Below are 20,678 nucleotides of genomic sequence, written 5' to 3' on the forward strand. Positions count from 1 at the left end.
TATAAACAACTTATTGGTATTGGTAATGGCGAATTTCCTATAGACACCTTGACTGGTTGCATTAACTTTCCTCAAAGTTGTTGTCAGTTGACTCGATCAAGAGATGAACTTATTCAAAAAGTGTTTCGGGATGTTGCTCAAAATTATAGAAACCATGATTGGTTGAACGAACGGGCAATATTGGCTGCAAAAAACATAGATGTAAATGAATTAAATTTCAAAATTCAAGAACAAATTACAGGCGAATTGAGGATATATAAATCAGTTGATTCGGTTACAAACCAAGATAATGTCGTCAACTAACCGCCTGAATTTTTAAACTCGCTGGATGTACCATTATTGCCACCTCACAATCTTCAATTGAAGGTTGGATCGGTAGTTATAATGTTGAGAAATATCAACCAACCGCGCCTTTGCAACGGCACACGGTTAGCGATAAAAAAAATTATTGAACAACGTGATAGAAGCAACTATGCTGAAAGGAAAGTATAAAGGAGAAGACGTTTTGATACCACGCATCCCAATGATTCCGACTGAATTTGAACGACAACAGTTCCCAGCACGGCGTGTTATTAATCTAGAAAACCCATGTTTCTCACATGGTGAATTGTATGTTGCCTGTTCCCGTGTTGGAAAACCATAAGATTTTTTGTACATATATGTAAGTTAACGCTGCTTATTTTAAAAGTTCATCCACTACACGCGTTTTCGTTTAACGCTATTTACGCTGAAAGTTTATCCACCTCCGTTGCTCGATCTTTTCGCTGACGCTATGTCTGCAATAAACCGTGTGAAATTTTGTAAAGTGCTGGTAATAATTTAGAATTGTGAAATAAAGACGGAGCTTGCTCCGGAAAAAATTATATTTTTTAAAATTATCAATGTAGTGATAATCAATTTATATTCACCAGGTAATCAAACAAAAAGCATTGTATATCATAAAGCACTACAATAAAAATAAAACAGATTTTTGTTAATAATTATGATTCACTTGATTCACATTTTTTGATACTGAACGGTCGTGCGAAATAGTCGTTGGGTTTTCGGCTGCGGGAATTTTGCAAAATTAATGTTGAAATAGTTGAAAAAATATCGGAATAATATAAACAAGTTGTTAAAATAACAGACGGGTGCGAAATTGTGAAATAAAATTTTTAGATACCTGAAAAACTCACAATAAGATACTTGATAAACCCACAAATTATGGCAGTTGACAATCGATAGTGTGAAAGTGTTACAAATACAATTTCTGTCAAAGAGAATTGAAAAAAGGGTGATGAAAAGGGATCAAAATTCCTTAAAAGAATACTAAAATCTACAACAGCAAGAACTGAATTTGTAGGCGTGTGAAACTGCAAACGAATACCAGTATATAACCAGCACTTAAAATCGCGACATTTAATTTTATTGGAAAATTAACGTTAATAAACCAAACAAAAGCAAACTGTAAAGAAAAAACTTACAGTAAACAAAACTCCGCTATCGCGAGTGTAAACAAATCTCGTGTGGCTGACAAGCAGCTGTCACCGTTGACTGTATTATCGACCCTGCGAAAAGAGTGTTACCATACGGCCAATACCAATAAATGCTTTAAGCGCCATAAACAAACTCAAGTGGAAAACAAAGGAACCACTTGAAATGTTTCTCGTCACTTCCGATCCGTTTGAAGATGTGAAAAAAATTTACGCCATTAAAAATATATAGAATATCATAGTAAAAGTTAAGCCTATCAAATCTACAAATCCGATACCGCAGTGTAAAATATGCCAATATTTTGGCCATACTAAAAACTTTTGCGGGAAACCCTCACGATGCGTCAAGTGTGCAGGGAAGCATGCAACATTGATTGCAAAAAAACTGAACTAGAAAGCCCAAAGTGTTGTAACTGCGGAGAGTCCCACCCTGCGAATTACAGAGGCTGTATAGTGGCAAAAGAACACCAAAACCAGTAAACAGTACAAACAAACAACACACAATCCCAAAACGTGCTACAACCACTACAAGTCTTACAAATAATCCCAAAAAAGTCTCTATAATGAATAAACTGGCTACATACGCACAAATTACCAAAAATTTATTACCGAACGAACCTATTGTGCAAAATCCCCTTTCAGTTATATTAAGCAAATTAAATGAACAAGGCCAAATCTTCAAATCAATTGAACAACGCTTGTGCGCCCTTGAACAAAACATGCAATTTTTTGACTATGAACAAAACACTAAAAATAATATTATGGAATGCCAACGGTCTAGCTAAACACCAAACAGAGCTAGAAGTTCTGTTAAACAACGACGAAATTGACGCCTGCCTAATAGTTGAAATAGCTGGTTGTGCGCTGGGTTTGGGACCCGCCACTTAAAAATCCCCCCCAATGAAAAGAACTGCAAAGCCTCGGATGAGAACTGCCTTTACTGATGACGACCCCTGCAAACGAAATAAGGAATATGATTTGAGAGCATGCACCTGGAATGTCCGGTCCCTTAATTGGGAAGGTGCCTCTGCCCGGCTGGTTGATGTCCTCGTGAGAGTAAAGGCTGACATCACTGCCATCCAAGAGATGCGATGGACGGGACAAGGTAAGAAAAACATAGGACCTTGCGACGTCTACTACAGCTGCCATGTAAAGGAGCCCAAATTCGGTGTCGGATTTGTTGTGGGAGAGATACTTCGTCGCCAAGTACTGTCGTTCACCCCGGTGGACGAGCGTCTCGCAATAATCCGCATCAAAGCGCGATTTTTTAACATCTCGCTAATTTGCGCCCACGCCCCGACGAAAGAGAAGGACGATGCGACTAAAGATTCCTTCTATGAGCGCTTGGAACGCTCCTATGAGCGCTGCCCCCGCCACGACATAAAAATCATGCTTGGCGACTTCAACGCCAGGGTGGGCAAGGAGGGAATTTTTGGTCCCACAGTCGGAAAATTCAGCCTGCACATCGAAACATCCGGTAACGGACAGAGGCTGATCGACTTCGCCGGGGCCCGAAACATGGTAGTCTGCAGCACCAGATTCCAGCATAAAAAGATACACCAAGCTACCTGGCTGTCTCCTGATCGAAAAACGCGAAACCAGATCGATCATGTTGTGATAGATGGAAGACACGCTTCTAGTGTATTAGATGTACGTACGATCCGAGGACCCAACATCGACTCGGATCATTACCTTGTTGCAGCCAAACTGCGCACCCGCCTCTGTGCAGCAAAAAACGTACATCTACCTACGCAAAGAATGTTCGACATCGAAAAGCTGCAATCACAACAGACAGCCAGAAGATTCGCCACTCGACTCTCACTCCTGCTCTCGGAGAGCACTGCCCAACAAACCGGCATGCGCGAGCAATGGAGCAACATTTCTCGTTCCCTACGTACCGCCGCCGAAGAAGAAATCGGATTCCGGCGAGCCCGAAAAACAATTGGTACGACGAGGAATGTCATGCTGCCGCAGAAAGAAAGGATGCCGCCTATAGAGCCACGCTGCGATCGGGCGCAACGCGAGCCATGTGGGATCGCTACAGAGAGTTGAAAAAGGAAGAGAGACGTATTATCCGACAGAAGAAACGAGAGGCCGAAATACGTGAGTGCGAGGAGCTTGAGATGCTGGCCAATAGGAACAACGCACGAAAATTCTACCAGAAAGTTCGGCGGCTTACAGAAGGTTTTAAGACCGGGGCGTTTTCCTGTAAGAACAAAGACGGCGATCTGGTGACTGACGTACAGAGCAATCTTAAATTATGGAGGGAACACTTCTCGAACCTCTTAAACAGTGACAGCTGCGCATATCATAGAGAATGTGAAGATCCCGATACCCCAATCGTTGACGACGGAATTGTCGTTCCGTTACCCGACCATGACGATGTGAGAATAGCAATATCACGGCTAAAGAACAACAAAGCCGCGGGCGCCGACGGACTGCCGGCTGAGCTATTCAAACATGGCGGCGAGGAGCTGGTAAGGTGCATGCATCAGCTCCTATGCAGAACATGGTCGGATGAAAGCATGCCTGCCGATTGGAATTTAAGTGTGCTCTGCCCAATCCATAAGAAGGGCCATCCTGCAATCTGTTCCAATTACCGTGGGATTAGTCTTCTAAATATCGCCTATAAGGTTCTAGCGAGCGTATTGTGTGAAAGGCTGAAGCCCACCGTCAACCAACTGATTGGACCTTATCAGTGTGGCTTCAGACCTGGAAAGTCTATCATCGACCAAATATTCACAATACGCCAAATCTTGGAAAAGACCCATGAAAGGAGAATCGACACACACCATCTTTTCGTCGACTTCAAAGCTGCATTCGACAGTACGGAAAGGAGTTACTTGTATGCCGCTATGTTTGAATTTGGTATCCCTGCAAAACTAATACGGCTATGTAAGATGACGTTGCTCAACACCAGCAGCGCCGTCAGAATTGAGAACGACCTCTCCGAGCCGGTTGATACCAAACGAGGTTTCAGACAGGGTGACTCGCTGTCGTGTGACTTCTTTAACCTGATGTTGGAGAGCATTGTACGAGCCGCAGAACTTAATCGCTCAGGCACAATTTTTTAAAAGAGCGTACAATTGCTGGCGTATGCCGATGATATTGACATCATCGGCCTTAACAACCGCGCTGTTAGTTCTGCCTTCTCCAAACTGGATAAAGAGGCAAAGCGAATGGGTTTGGTGGTGAACGAGGACAAAACGAAGTACCTCCTGTCTTCAAACAAGCAGTCGGCGCACTCGTGTATCGGCACCCACGTCACTGTAGACAGTTATAATTTCGAGGTTGTAAAAGACTTCGTTTATTTAGGAACCAGCATTAACACCGATAACAATGTCATCCTTGAAATCCAACGTAGAATCTTTCTTGCCAACAAGTGCTACTTTGAACTAAGTAGGCAACTGAGCAGTAAAGTCCTCTCTCGACGAACAAAACTAACACTCTACAAGACTCTCATCATGCCCGTCCTAACGTATGGCGCAGAAGCTTGGACGATTACAACATCCGATGAAGCGACGCTTGGAGTGTTCGAGAGAAAGATTCTGCGTAAGATTTTTGGACCTTTGCACGTTTTCAAGGGCGAATATCGCAGACGATGGAACGATGAGCTGTATGAGCTTTACGACGACATAGACATGGCGCAGCGAATAAAGATCCAGCGGGTACGTTGGCTGGGTCACGTCGTCCAAATGAATACAAACGCTCCGGCTTTGAAAGTATTCGATGCGGTACCAGCTGGTGGTAGCAGAGGAAGAGGAAGTCCACCACTGCGTTGGAAATATCAGGTGGAGAAGGACTTGGCTTCACTTGGTGTGTCCAATTGGCGCCGGTTATCACGAGAAAGAAACGACTGGCGCGCTTTGCTAAGCTCGGCCAAAATCGCGTAATCGGTTATCGCGCCAATTAAGAAGAAGAAGAATAGTTGAAACACACTTCACAAAACATTTATATTTCAATTTTAAACATTATTCCCTATACCATACTATTCACCCCAACAATTGTGCAAGAGGTGGCAGCGCCGTTCTCATAAAAAATAATATAACTCACTAGTTGGAAGACCAACTCAGTGCCAAGGAATTTCAAACAACTTCCGTTTCTGTCGAGGCCTTCGAGCAACAAATGTAACTAACAGCTTTATACAGACCCAGATACAAAGGACGTTTTATTATAGGAGGCGATTTCAACGCCAAGCATATATAATACATTGGGGGTCTAGGCCTACAACGACAAAAGGGCGCGAAATGTTTAAAGCTATAGGACAAAGAGATTGCGAAATAATTTCAACTGGCAAGCCAATATATTGGCCTTCAGACACCAACAAAGTACATGATTTGATTGACTTTTTTGTTTGCAAAAATATTCCCGCAAACCATCTTTATATTTCCGAAGGCTTCGATCTGAACTCTGACCACTCACCAATCCTTTTAGAAATATCAGGAAATGCGGTACTAAGTAAAACGTCTCCTCGTATATTTAATAACTTCACCGACTGGCAGTACTTCCCACTGCAATTACAAGCTGCAGTGGTAGACACCGACCGTATCGTGACCATTGATGATCTTGATGATGCCATGCTTCAATTCACGCAAATAATTCAAAACGCAGCATGGAACAGTACGCACCAACAAGATGTCGCATCAAGTAAGAAAAAATACCCATCATATATCAAGTTGCTGATAAATAAAAAACGAAAGCTTAGACGCCGTTGGCAGCAAACCAGATATCCTAGGATAAATTGAAACTCAACCAAAAAACAAAACAACTACACGTTCGAATTCAGACATTCAAAAATGATAATTTCAATCGATTTCTTAAGAGCCTCACATCTGATAAATCCACAAACTACTCCTTATGGAAGGCAGCAAAGTCATTTAATCGACCGATAAAACACATAGCACCTATCAAAATAAACGACACCCAATGGGCAAAAACCAATGAGCAAAAAGCAAATTTATTTGCATAGAATCTTCGTAAAACTTTCTATGCCAATGATGGATCTAAAGATATTGACACCGCGTCAAAGTGGATTGAAAGCGATGTCAGTATTGAGCCAGTTAGTAACGAAGAAGTAATGAGCGAAATTTTCAAAATGAAAACCAAAAAAAACGCCTGGTTTCGATCTCATAACTGCAGGAATTCTTCAGAGATTGCCCAATAATTGTGTTACTTGTCTGTGTCAATTGATTAATTTGTGTTAATTTGTGTTTTTTGTTAAAATATTTTCCTATGTACTGGAAGACCGCCGGAAAATCGCCAAATGACGTGTCTTCATACCGACCTATTTCTCTGCTACCAATGCTGTCCAAACTTTTTGAACGACTGTTACTGACTCGAATGTTGCGGATATAGAAAACAAGGGAGTTATTCCAATGCACCAATTTGGCTTTCAAAAAAATCACTCTACAATTGACCAAGTTCACAGGGTTCTTAGAACCATAGTGCGTGCGATAGAGGAAAATAAAGTTTGCGCTGCGGTGTTCCTTGACGTCTCGCAGGCAAAATGTTTGGCAAACTCCACAAACTAAAATTGATTTTGCCCAGGAATTATTGCGAAATCCTTTCTTCCTTAAAGTTTAAACAAAATACAGGGTGGGCCATATAGCGTTTGCTTTTTGAACCAACTATTTTTTTGAGTATGGTAACACAAATGACATGTCAAATGTGTTCATAATTTACTTAAAGGCTTGACATTTACGAAATGGGACGCTATACGCTTGAACAAAATTGGGAAATATTGAAAACCTATTTCCAAAGTGGTGAGTCTTCTTCTTCTTTTCTGATTTTCACATCGGTGGCTACGTCAATAAGCAAAATTGTCGGGTTTGGGGCTTAGAAAATCCACACGTTACTGTAGAGAAGCAAATGCATCCACAACGAGTCACTGTTTGGTGCGGTTTTGGTCTGGCGGCATCATCGGGCCATTTTTTTTCGAAAATGAGGGAGGAGCCACGGTTACAGTAAATGGCGAGCGTTACCGTGACATGCTCAACGAGTTTTTGTTTTCAAAAATTGAAGAGTATGACATGGACGACATTTGGTTTCAACAGGATGGTGCAACTTGTTACACTGCCAACGTTACACGCGAACTTTTGGCTACCGTTTTTGAAAACCGAATAATCAACCGAAATTCCAATATCAATTGGCCGCCTCGGAGCTGTGATTTAAGCCCGTTGGACTATTTTTTGTGGGGAGCCGTTAAGGACAAGTGAAATGCGAACCATCCAGACACGATTGATGCTTTAAAACACGAAATCGAAGTTGCCATTCATGAAATTGGAGCCCAAACAATCGAAAATGTGCTTAAAAATTGGGTTGATCGAATGGCCTACTGTAACGCCAGTCGTGACAGTAATTTGAACGATATTATTTTTCATTCATAAGTGGCAATGTTCAATCTTTAAAATAAAAAAATTTTTGGAAAAATATTGATTCGTTTTTTTTTTTTTATAGCCGATTCAAAAAGCAAATTTTACATGGCCCACTCTATACCTTGATGGCAGATACTTTCGCATGCGCGAGGGTACCTCAAGAAAGCATCCTGGGCCCTCTCTTGTACCTCTAGTATACGTATGACTTACCGGTTCAAGAGCAACACGTTACCGCAACCTTTGCAGATGACACGGCTATCCTAGCAGTTGGAGAATTAATCGAGACTACAACGACGAAATTGCAATCAGCGGTGAGCTCCATTGCAACATGGGCAAAAAAATGGCGTATCAAACTAAATAATTCAAAATCAGTGCACATCGTATTTGGCCTGAAAAAAAAAACAATTTACCACCCAGTCTACATAAACAGCGTAAATATACCGTACGTTAACGAGGCAAAATATCTTAGAATAAACCTTGTTGCTAAACTGTGTTGGAAGGCGCATGTTAAGAAAAAGCGTGAAGAGCTGGAATTAAAAACAAAAAACCTTCTTTATCTTATTGGTAGACACTCTATTCTGTCAGCGAAGAATAAACTACTGCTATATAATCAAGCGAATCTTGCATGACTATTATCCAACGATGCGAAAATAAAAATGTGGCGCAACATCGTCAATGCGCCGTACTATGCGAGAAATCTCGACCTCCATCGTGATCTTGGTATGCTACTCGTCACTGCCACGGCTCACAGACAACGTTTAAGTACACATGTGAACGCTGAAGCATTGGCTTTGCTTCAACCAAATACTCATCGTCGGCGGCTTAAGCGTAAAACAGTTTTAGACCAGATGGGCACCCAGTAGCAGCTGTACCTTATATATTTATACATTCATAATGAATTTATGAATATTAAGGCGTCTTAGTTTCTCCTTTTTTAATATATATGTTCAATAAAAATTCCTCGTTAGTATCTTTATTTAGTTGTACTAGTTGTAATTTCTAAACGTTATTTTACTTGATTTACAATAAAGCGATTACTGAAAATACTTATATACGTTTTATTTCATTATTCTTTATTATATCGGTTATTAACACTATGTTAATAATACTAATAATAAATAATTATATTAATTATCTCTATGTTTTGTCATTGAAGTGTCCACTTTATAAATATTTGTCACCCTTAGGTTCCCATTATCCCTTTAGATTATTTTTCAATCAGGTTTGAACCTTAAGTTCCCCTCTTAGTTTGAAGCTCTCTGGCAGGCATCCCAGTCGGGGTTTTAGTGGGTCACAAAAGGGTGGCCAAAGTTCGGGGAAGCGCAGATACTTAGGTCACCCGAGCTGACCCTTTTCTTTAATTCTCCTGAACAGAACCGTCACCATGATGATAGGGCGGTGTGTGAGGGTCAGCAGAGTAAAAGCGTCTCAAGGTCGAAATCTAAACTGCCACATTCAAAATCTATTTGACAGAACGAAGTCTGTCGGGTCCGTTAGTTGAATATAAAACTTAGTCGGCAGTATTAAAAAATTTATGTTTATCACTGAGAATGAACCGAGCATTAAATTTTACCGAGATACCGATCCAAATCATAAGACACAGATGTGTCTTCTCCACAACTGCGGTAATGTTATTAATACACCAGCCCAGAGCCCCGATATATACCAATTTGGCTTCCAAAAAGGCATCGGAGTGATCGAGTCGCTTTTATACTTTGAACTTTTCGCATCCTCAGGAATAGCATCAGGTAATCACGTTTCTGTATTAAGTTTAGACTTCGAGAACGCGTTCGATAGAATCGGCCTTCATGTGGTTCTTAACCAACTCAAGCGCTCGAAAATACATATAAGAAACACTGTAATGTCATTAGAATAAGCTTATTTTTAAGACTTAACATAATTAAGTTTTTATCTTCTAAGCATTGCCATGTTCTTCCTCACACACTTGTTAACGTAACAAAGGCCCTACGGTTATCCAAAATCGATTTTGGACTTTGTATTTAGGGGCATTGTGCTAAGGAAGACATCAAATTATTAAATGCTCCTTACCATGCGTGCGCGTTTCCGATATCGCCAATATAAGCTGTTCTTGCAGATGCCGGATTACCGGATATATCCGACAGAGTCAAGCGCAACACAATAATGCTTCTACCCAAGCTTCTTCACTGCAGAAATAAAATATTACTTTGACTGATGAACTCGGCGAAGCAACAAACTATTGAAGTGAAAACTTCTTTAGAATCGTTGGGAGTGATTTGAGACTCGATGAAACGAAAAAGCGACACTAAAAAGAGGCATATGTTGATATACGTATATGTGTGCGGCTGCGTGCACGTTAGTATAGTGAGTATTGTAGTATGTATACTACACTGCCTATTACTTGCTTTGGTGTTTAGTTCAAGCGTCATACGTATGTATGTTTGTATGTATGCTAGTGCGTATGTGTGCGTGCCTGCGTATAACGGAGCCACGGTGAGCGAGAAGGCATATTACGTCTGTGTAATATACCCGTTACGAAGCTCATAATAGCAACCGCGTGTGCTGTATTGCGGCCGTATTTTTATATTCGTAAATATTTTCATTTTTAAATATTTACCGCAATTATGCCGAAAAATAATGCAGAAAAGTGTCGTGAATATCGACAGAAAAAAAAAAACAAAAAGAAACTAAAACTAAAACAGTTTTAATTGTGGCAATTTATATTTCACCGAATCAATCAATAAATAGCATCACGCAATTCATTCAAGAAAATTTAATAAAGTATACACCAGAAGTATCGCGGATACTTAGAAAAGATTACGATAAAGTTCCAATGATTTTAACTGGCGATTTTAACGTAAATTTTGCATTGGAGACAGCGGTTCCTTTAATTGACTTTCTCAATACAACATTCAATTTAAAAATGTGTAACAATCGCACTGAATCGACAACACGATCAAAAACAAGAATTGACGCGGTATTTCAAAGGTATGTTGACAACATCGAAACCAAAGCATTTGTATCATATTTTACCTATCATAAGCCACTCGTATCATTTGTTGAAATTGAAAACATTGAGGATGAATAATAATGAAATGAAGAAAATAATATATGAACTTTATAGCAATATTATAATGAACCTATAATTATCCCGCTCCTAATGCTGCTTTCGTCTCATTCTCTCTCAGTTTGTTTTACGGAAGGTTTCACTTCTATCGCGTCTAACCGTTAGACTGGTATTTTTTTTTATCTCGGATTTGCTAAAATTTCCCAAAGAGTCCACTACCTCCACGTCCAAAATTTCAATGAAACCGCTGCACCTTTAAGAACAGAATGAGGGTTCATTTATACAAGTGGATCTAAAACAGACAGCAGTACATCGTTGGCAGTCACAAACCAGCTTGGTGTCACAATCTCAGTCGGTGCTTTACCTTCCTACTACTCAGTATTCACAGTGGAAGCAGCTGCATTATTTGAAGCGGTACTTTATGCTTCTCACAAAGGCGGCAAATTCATTGTTTGCAGCGATAGTAAATCTGTAATGGACGCACTATTGAACCATTCTAATGAAACCCCATTAAATACCGAAATTCGAAATAAAATCTTATTAAATAAAATAAGGATCACGTTGGTTGCGGGTCACGCAAAAATACAAGGCAACGACTGCGTTGATACCAGACCCAAAGAAGCCGCTCATGAACCTCTTCACTTCAGTGCACATTTGACCATCAGCGATTTTCGGAAAATTATACAAAAATGTCTTCAGGAAGCGTACAATAGTCAATGGATTAATTACCAACACCACTACAAAAAGTACAATCCTACTGGCATCAAACCCATGTCTTTTCAGAGCCTGAAGATATTTACATGCATTCGAATCGATCACACTATAGCCACCCATGCACAGTCAAACCAGACTGCCCTTTCTGGAACTCACACGATTACACGACAACACACCTCCTCGATACCTGCACAGGATTGAAATGCACTAGAAATGCAATTCATCCTAAACTTAAACTTTCGAATCTACTCAACACAGGTGACAATAGCATTAACTTAATTTGAAAATTTAATTAACAAATAAATTAAAACTTTAACTCTTTGCGAAAACTCTGTATAAACTTATACTCTACCTAATCTCTCACTATCCACTAATCTTCTAACACTTCCTCAACAACCCTCTCCCATTCTCTTGAGACCCCTAAGATGGTGCATAGTTACTTATGTATTTTGTTACTCTAGTTTAAGATACAGTAAGCCGAAGGCTTAGTCGGCAGTGCTAAGAAACTTGAGTTTATCATTTGTAAATTTTACCAAGATAACAATCCAAAGCATAAGGAGCATAATGTGTAGAAGTCTATTCTTTATAATTGCGGTAAAGTTAGTCCCGACGTAAACGTGATTGAAAATTTTTAATTATTTTTGAAGAAAATAATCGCTAAGAGGCGTCCAAGGAATGCAGCTGCACTAATAACTGCAATAATGGAGGAATTACGGAACCTATACGACGTAAACAAATTAGTCCATTCCATGAAAAAGCGCCTTCAAAATTACTGAAGCTAACGGTTATCATACCAAATATTAAATTAATCAAAAAATGACGTACTAACATTATCACATTGTTTAATAAGAAAAGTATGTATTAATGTTTGCAAAAACACTTTATTGACAGTGTCGAAATAGTGTGTTATCGGTTTTTACTGCTTTAATTGTTGTTTTTCCAAGAATTTGAAGTTTCATTCGTGTCTGGCCCGTTTTTCATGAAGCTACTGCTCGGTGCATGTTTCATACCGTTTGTTTATGATAAAATATTGTTAAAATAAAAAGTTTTGAAATAATCTCTCCGGATATGAATCTAAAATTTTAATTTATTTTCAATACCAAAACTCATTTTTCACACAGTGTATGAATATGATATTAAGTTTTTTAATTTGTATCGTCTGATTTTATCTTATACCCCATAAATTTGTTGTTTGTATAATGATTATTTTTTAATTTTTTCAATACACTCCTAAAATAATCTACGTTTGTATTTATTAATGATTGGTGTGCAAACTTTTTTAGTAATAACTACTATGACAAAAGTATATAACACATGTTAGTCACAGATGCTGAAAGATCAACTTGGGACATTGTATCTTATATTCTTGTTTAAATTTATTAAAGAGCAAACTGTTGCAACAAGTTCGAGACGCGAGAAACGATGTCTTTGATCGTATATATGTACAAAAAGATATCAACACGAAGCAAATGCGATGTCGATTTGTCTTTGCCTAAACACGGAGTAAGCGTACGGTGTATGTTTGTATGTACATTGTTCTTTAGAATCTTTGATGCTTTGGCAATATTTCGAATTTATTGAATGAATTGCTATTTATGCAGGTATTTTTTATTTATTTTAATTTACGTTCTATTTCATATGAAGTATTTTATAGTATTTTCTTTTTTCTCTGCTATATTTTATTTTTTATCTACAGTGGTCACACAATTATTCGTGCACTCACAGTTTATAAACAGATACATATAGAGAAATCCTCATGTGGCTCTGCTGACCCTTCTGCGTCTGTGTCTTCCAAACGACCTCGGTCAGCGGAAGTGACACCCACGGAAGCTGCCGAATCCTCGGTGGGCACGGGCATTCCCAAGTTGTCTCGCTCTCGAGGTAAGCGGAGAAAGACGGTGGCTGAAAGCAGCACACCTCCCTGCCCTGCGGTTGCCGCCAATGGCCGAGCCACGATCGCCCAAGGTACGAGCGCGGTCTTGGCGCCAGTCAATGTGGCGGGAAAAGGTTCTGTTGAGTCACGTCCCTATCGGCGCCTCGACAAAATGTCCAGCACAGTTGTCTGCCCGGCGAAATCTTCGTCAGTGGAGGATCGGGAGCTGGCCCTCGCCCAAGCACATCCAAGGGTGCGGCCAAGCCATCCTATAGCGAGAAGGCTGCTGGCCCACGACCTGTGGCTGTGATTGGAAAACTGGGGCCTGACCATCAGCTGACGGATGCAGAAATCAAATACTGCAAAAGTCGACTGATGCGTCAAGTTATTGCCTCCGGTCCGGAAGCCAACGCGAAGGGCTATGAGACAAAGGACGGCACCATAAAGGTGACGTTCGCGTCTCTGGCCAACTTCGAGTGGATCAGGACCGTGGTCAATAACGTGCCCCCCATGGGGACCACTCGCTTCGCAGTCGACAGCGCGCAGAGTGTGCCCCTCAGGAAGGGCATATGCTGGATTCCGGATCCAGACCTGTCTACGGCGGAGGTCCTATCCTGTATACGTGCCCAGAATCCGGGCATCAACACGAGGCTTTGGCGAGTCGTCTCGTATACCAAGAGCAAAAACCGGGAAGAGAAGGAAGAGGCTGCTCTTGTGGTGCGAGTGGACGAGGCCAGTGTTGATGTCATGGGCTTACGGTACGGGTACCGTTTGAGTCTCTTCTTTGGGACGGTCAGCTTCCATGTCTTTCCCAAATGATTGGCTCGGACGATTCCTGTAGCTACCGTCCCTTGACGGTGACGCAAATTAACTTGCAGCATTCCAAAGCCCCTACTGCACTACTAAGTAGAAGGCTTTCCCAGCTGCACACATTACCCCACATAACAGCAGTGCAAGAGCCCTGGGTCTTTAGGGGCCGTCTCCGTGGCTTAAGTGCGCTGAAAGGGGCCACGTTATTATGTGACAGGAGTTCTAGTAGACCTAGGAGCGGTCTTATAGTATCATCCCATCTCACTGTGAGGAGTCTTGAGCAATTCTGTTGCCAAGACCTGGTAGCGGCTGAGGTGTGTTACAGAGGTAGACGCGGATGGTCGAAGTTTGTGATTGCATATGCTTATTTTCCTTACGATGCCCTGGAAGGGCCACCACCCGGGAATGCTACTAGTCTCGTGAGGTTCTGGGAGCGGCGCAGTGCGGGCCTCATCCTATGTTGCGATGCTAATGCCCAGCATACAATCTGCGGCAGCAGCAAGTGCAATGGACGGGGCTCTCGACTATTCGAATTTATCGCGTCCTCCTGCCTAGACATACATAACAAGGGCTCACAGCCAACGTTTGTAACAGCTAGAAGGCAGGAGGTGATTAATCTAACCCTATCAAACTCAAAACTTGGGTGGCCAATCAAGAACTGAAGAGTCCTTGCCGAAGATTCGTGCTCGGACCACAGGTACATTGAGTTTCAGTGTGGCGAGGAGGCACAAATGCCATTGCCCTCTAGAAACCAGACAGGCAGAAGTTTAGGGAGGCGTTGCGGGACCTCGACGTTACGCCACCAAGACTTCGAAAAGAACAGGCCATTGAGGCGTCTGTTGAGAAACTCAACGCTGCCCTAACTGAATGTTTTGAGTCAGCCTAACCGGACTCCCGTTCCTTGGTGGAATCGAGACCTCCAGATGTTGAGGCGTGAGTCGAGAGAACTTCTAAACCGGGCCCTCAATACTAATCTTGCAGACGACTGGGAGCGATACCGTGATGTTCAGAAGAACTACAAGAGGCTTATTCGGGACTCGAAAAGAGCCTCATATAGGGAATTCTGCAGCGGTCTCTGAGTGACACGGCGAAATTGGTTACGGTCCTGAAAAGAGACCCAACTGCAAAGCTGGGGTCACTTTGGAAATCTGATGGCCCCTGCACCGAGCGGAAAAGTGAGACACTCAGCTTGCTGATGGAATCTCACTTTCCTGGTAATCAGATAAGCATCAGCCGGCAACAGCCCTTATTGATAGAGGCAGTTGTCAGAGCTGTTACACCTTCTCGGCATAACTGATTCGTGGCCAGATCTGTGGTGAATGAGGCCGCCATTCGATTTGCCATCAACTCTTTCGGCGGCTACAAGTCGCCCAAACCAGATGGCATATATCCCGCCACGCTGAAGGAGGGTGAAGAGTTCGTGACAGCAGCCCTGAAGAAAATCTTCTCGGCATGCCTGGCACTGGCTTACATACCACGCTTTTGGAGGATGGTGAGGGTCGCCTTCATCTCAAAGGTTGGAAAAGACGACTACACCAGCCCTAAAAGCTTTAGGCCCATCAGCATGACCTCTTTCATGCTGAAAAGTCTCGAACGACTGGTGGACCTGCGCATACGTCAGAAGTCGCTGAAGGCTCACCCTCTGTCTCTATTTCAGCAAGCCTATCAGAGTGGAAAATCCTGCTAGTCGGCACTGCAAAACCTTGTTGCTAGGGTAGAGCTGGCCATCGACAGGAGGGACTACGCTATGGTCATCTTTTTAGACATAGAGGGGGCGTTTGATAATGCCACTTTTGATACTATGTGTAACTCTGCTAGTAGGCACGGCGTAGACCGGTTGCTAGTAAATTGGATTCGTTCGATGCTTGCCCAAAGAATCGTTTCGGTGCAAGCAGAGGAAGATCTGCTGGTGTCATCTTGGGTTAATAGAGTCTGCCCCAAGGCGGTGTGCTGTCTTCATTGCTCTGGTGCATGGTAATCGATCCTCTACTCACCACCTTAAACGAGTCGGGAGTCTACGCACAAGCATATGCGGACGATGTTCCTTGTTTGGTAACAGGCTCTTCGCTTATGAACATCTGCAGGTAAGTGCAGAAAACTCTGGATCGGATTGGCACTTGGTGCTGTGCGAATGGGCTATCGGCAAATCCCGCCAAGACTGGTATTGTCCTCTTTACCAGAAGGAGGAAGCTTGATGGACTCGTTCTGCCAAAGCTAAAAGGAGTCACAATCCAGCTATCCAAGGAAATTAAATATCTTGGAGTAATCCTCGATAGTAAGCTCCTATGGAAATCACACGTTGAAACAAAGGCATCCAAAGCGCTGACAGCTTTCTGGCAGTGCAAAGGTGTCTTTGGGAAAACGTGGGGTCTCTCTCCTAGCAAGGTTTTACGGATCTACACGGCTATGATAAGACCCATTATCGCCTATGCATCAGTGGTCTGGATGAGTAGACTCTCTTTAGTGGGGGTCAGGAGGACCTTATCGAGACTACAACGCACTGTGGCCATCTGTTGCACCGGAGCTTTTCCGACTACTTCAGGTCCGGCACTAGATGCTCTGATTGGTTTACCACCTCTTGATGCTTTCATCCAGGGAGAGGCCTTAAAGGCCATCTGCAGACTGAAACACAGTGGGAGCTCGCACGGCCCTTGTCCGGCATTGGAACACAGAGAAGGCATGGACATCGATCCAACGATTCTCTCCATGCTATCAAGAGTAGTACTTGAAAAGAGATACAGTGTAGTGCTACCAGAGGCTCAGTTGTGGGGAGACTCAGAAAATGAGCACGGCAAACACTGTTTTCGCATTTTTACGGATGGCTCCAGGACCGAGCATGGCTCCGGCTCTGGGGTCTACGTGGAATCCAGCGGGACAAAACTGCACTTTGCTCTTGGAATGCATGCATCTGTGTTTCAAGCGGAGGTGTATGCAGTTCAAGAAGCGATGAACTTTGTTGTGAAAAAGCAATGGAGAGGCAGATCTAAATGTGTCTGCAGCGACAGCCAAGCAGCGCTTATGGCCTTAGACAGCCCTCAAACCACATCAGGGGTAGTGAAGTCCTGTAAATCCAGGCTGAACTATGTCGGTGGACATAATAGCCTGATGCTAACATGGGTCCCGGGACACGTGGGTATCGCGGGTAACGAGACCTCTGACTCCTTAGCTAAGATGGGCTCTGAGGTCAACTTCTTTGGCCCAGAGCCCGTTTTGCCACTCCCCAGTGGCGTAGATAGCTTTTTGTGATGGGGGGGGATATGATTTGACAATATCTTTTTTTTACATTCAATATATTCTTATCGGTTTTCTTTTTCCATAATCATGGGAATCATTTACCATACTCTATATAAACAAACAAAAAATGACGGATAAATTTTTTCACTTGGATGCCCTCAATATGCAAAAAATTCTTGCATCAATTAAAGAAGAAAATCAATCGGGATTTTTTCGATAACTCATCTATGACTTCATCAGCTGTGATTGGAATATCATGATGAATAGCTAGAGCAGTCAATCCGTTCAAGCGATCCTACAATAAAAAAAAGAGTCAAAAATAAATGTCTAATTTTGAAATAAAATTTATAGATCTTAGAGAAAAGATTAAGATCTTAAAGAAACTTACTTCTTTTGTCGTGTTTCTCAAAATCGTCTTTATCCGTTTCAAACTAGAGGAAGTGCGTTCCGCAGTAAATGTTGATACTGGTAAAGCAGCTAATATCCTTAGCAACACATTGATATTCGGAAAATTTTCTTCTGGACAATGATCAAGTACATCCAATGAGTTTCCAGGTTTGATATCGCCTTAACGAATTAAATATCTCTTCCACACTTTTAATTCGACTCGCAGTGAAAAATTCCTGGTAAAACTCGACTGTTTTGATGAATTTATCAGCTACTTTGTCGATTTCGTTCAAACCATGTTTGAATAGGGCCGAAAATCCTTCTAATATATTTTCATGTTTGGTAAATCTTTCTCCAAGATCCATGATGTAAAAATCTAGAAAAGGATTGAACGCTGTCACACGAAAATAATCTTCCGTGCTTTGAACTTCAGGATTTGCTCGATTTTTTTGTCTGCGCGTTATTCTCTTGTGATTGATCTCAATGTCAAGATTTTCAGCAATTTTTTTCGAAGCTTCGTAAATTGCAGAAAAAGCGTCTTCTTTTGCGCGAATCTTTTTTACTTCCTCGCGCAAATCTTTGGCGAGATTCATGGCTTGGACCAAATCTAAATTAACCTTTTGCAATTCACGACTCAAAGGCAACGAAAGTTGAAAAATTACATTGATAATATGTAAACATATTAAAAATTCGAAATCCATGGCGTTTTTAAGATTTTTGGCGTCTTTTCCCGAGGTTCTCATTGCATCTAGAGTTTCGTAAACAAACGGGAATAACTCAAAAAAGTCGTTGACGGCCTCATATTTCGAAACCCATCGAGTCAGATTCAATCTTTTCAAAGATTTCATTCGTACAGTTTCATCAGGTTCTTCAATCGTGTTTTCCAAAATGGCTTTTCTTTTAGGGGTATGCAAGAAATTGTAGACATGACCCAAAGTTTGCGATCCCTTGCCACCACTTTTAGCAAATGATACACACGAAATACAAAATGCCCCTTGGTGTAATTCTGAGTAGGTAAGCCAGGAAAATTCTTCCAGCCATTTATAACAAAACTTTAAACCTCGAGCTTCAAACTTTTGCAGCAACGGAAACACATAATTTTTAGATGGGACCCAAACATTTTTTAATAAATCGAACCTTTGGGAATCATTCAAACGTGTGTCGACAAAATTTCCGATGTCATTTTTATTTATAACACTCTCTCCACTTTCATCGAGAGCATTTTCTTCGACTGTATTTTCACTGCCTGACGCTTCACAACGAAGTTTCTTCGCAGTCGTTTCAGCAGATAATTCTGCATTTTCTTCATTTTCGCTATTCTTGCCACTAAAAATCTTTTCATCATGAGATGATAAACAAATAACAATGCAAACGGGATTATGGAATAGGTTATAAATCCGATATAATGACTCTATGTTCGATTATCGAACTTCAAGACGTCCTTATCGATGACAGCGCCATTTCATGCCTTTCAATTGGTAAGCCCGTTTAGGCGCGGGAATTCCATTGTGTTCAAATTTAAAACTATTATAAAAAGATTTTTTCTTTCTCATTTTAAAGTGGTTTAAATGGTGTCATACTGCAAAAAGGTTGAAGGCATTTCGAGAAATGGACGCATATACCTACATGTATAAGTATAGGGTTTTTCAGTAAGAGCGCTTCAACTTTTGAACTTTTTTGAATAAAACACAAACGGCTTGACTTTTTTAACTAATTCACTCCACTCTTTTGCATAAATCGGCCGAAATTCCAGCAATTTCCCGTTCAATATTGGCTCTGAGCTCACGAATCGTCGCCGGCTTGTTACTGTAGACCAATGACTTCACATAACCCCAAAACGGGACGGCTTGTTAAATGGACCGTAAAATGGCCGTAATGCCCTTAAAGTAGCAGCAACAGAACGATTATTTTCATAAAAAATTTGCACGATTTGCAATCGTTGCTCAAGTGCGTAGCGTTCCATGATGAAATGTATACTAATGAAGTTTACAAATGGCAATCGAAAAATAAAAAATATTGCGTCGTTCGCCCTCCCTATCGGAAAAAAGTTGAAGCGCACCTATTGAATAACCCTATACAATTTTTCAAAAATTTTAGTTTCAATTTCTCATGGGGGGGGGGGGGGGGATCAAGGGGATCAATCCCCCCCAATCCCCCCCCCCCATGAGAAATTGAAACTAAAATTTTTGAAAAATTGTATAGGGTTATTCAATAGGTGATCCCCTTGATCCCCCCCCCCCCCCCCCCCCCCCCCCCCCTATCTACGCTACTGCCACTCCCTTCTGCGACCATCACGGCCACGGTTAGCAAATGCGTAACTACCACCCAAAAACGAGTTGGCAGGCTGAGAGAGGCTGCAGATGGACAAAACTGATGTTACCTGTCATGTCCGATCGACTGTCGCAAACCCTTCTGCCATTAAGCAGAGGGGAGTGCAGACAGCTGGTTGGACTGATGACGGGACACTTTCTGTGGGCAAAGCCCATGGAAAGGTTGGGCATCTCAGACAGTGTGCTCTGCCCAGCTTGTGAAGAGGAGGATGAGACGGCGGACCACTTCCTATGTGTCTGCCCTGCCTTCGCTCGAATCAGGTTTGAGGTCTTTGGCACTGATGTGTTAAGAAGCGACCATCTTGGCTCCTTGGCCCCACAAGATCTACTCAGATTTCTTCGGAGATCGGGTAGACTTAAAGAAAATTAAAAGGGAATCCAAGTGTAGTACAATGGACTCAATTAATGTCTGAGTGCTGCACTTGCTAGTTGTCCCGA

Source organism: Anastrepha ludens, chromosome X (assembly GCF_028408465.1).
Source record: "Anastrepha ludens isolate Willacy chromosome X, idAnaLude1.1, whole genome shotgun sequence".
NCBI lineage: Eukaryota > Metazoa > Arthropoda > Insecta > Diptera > Tephritidae > Anastrepha > Anastrepha ludens.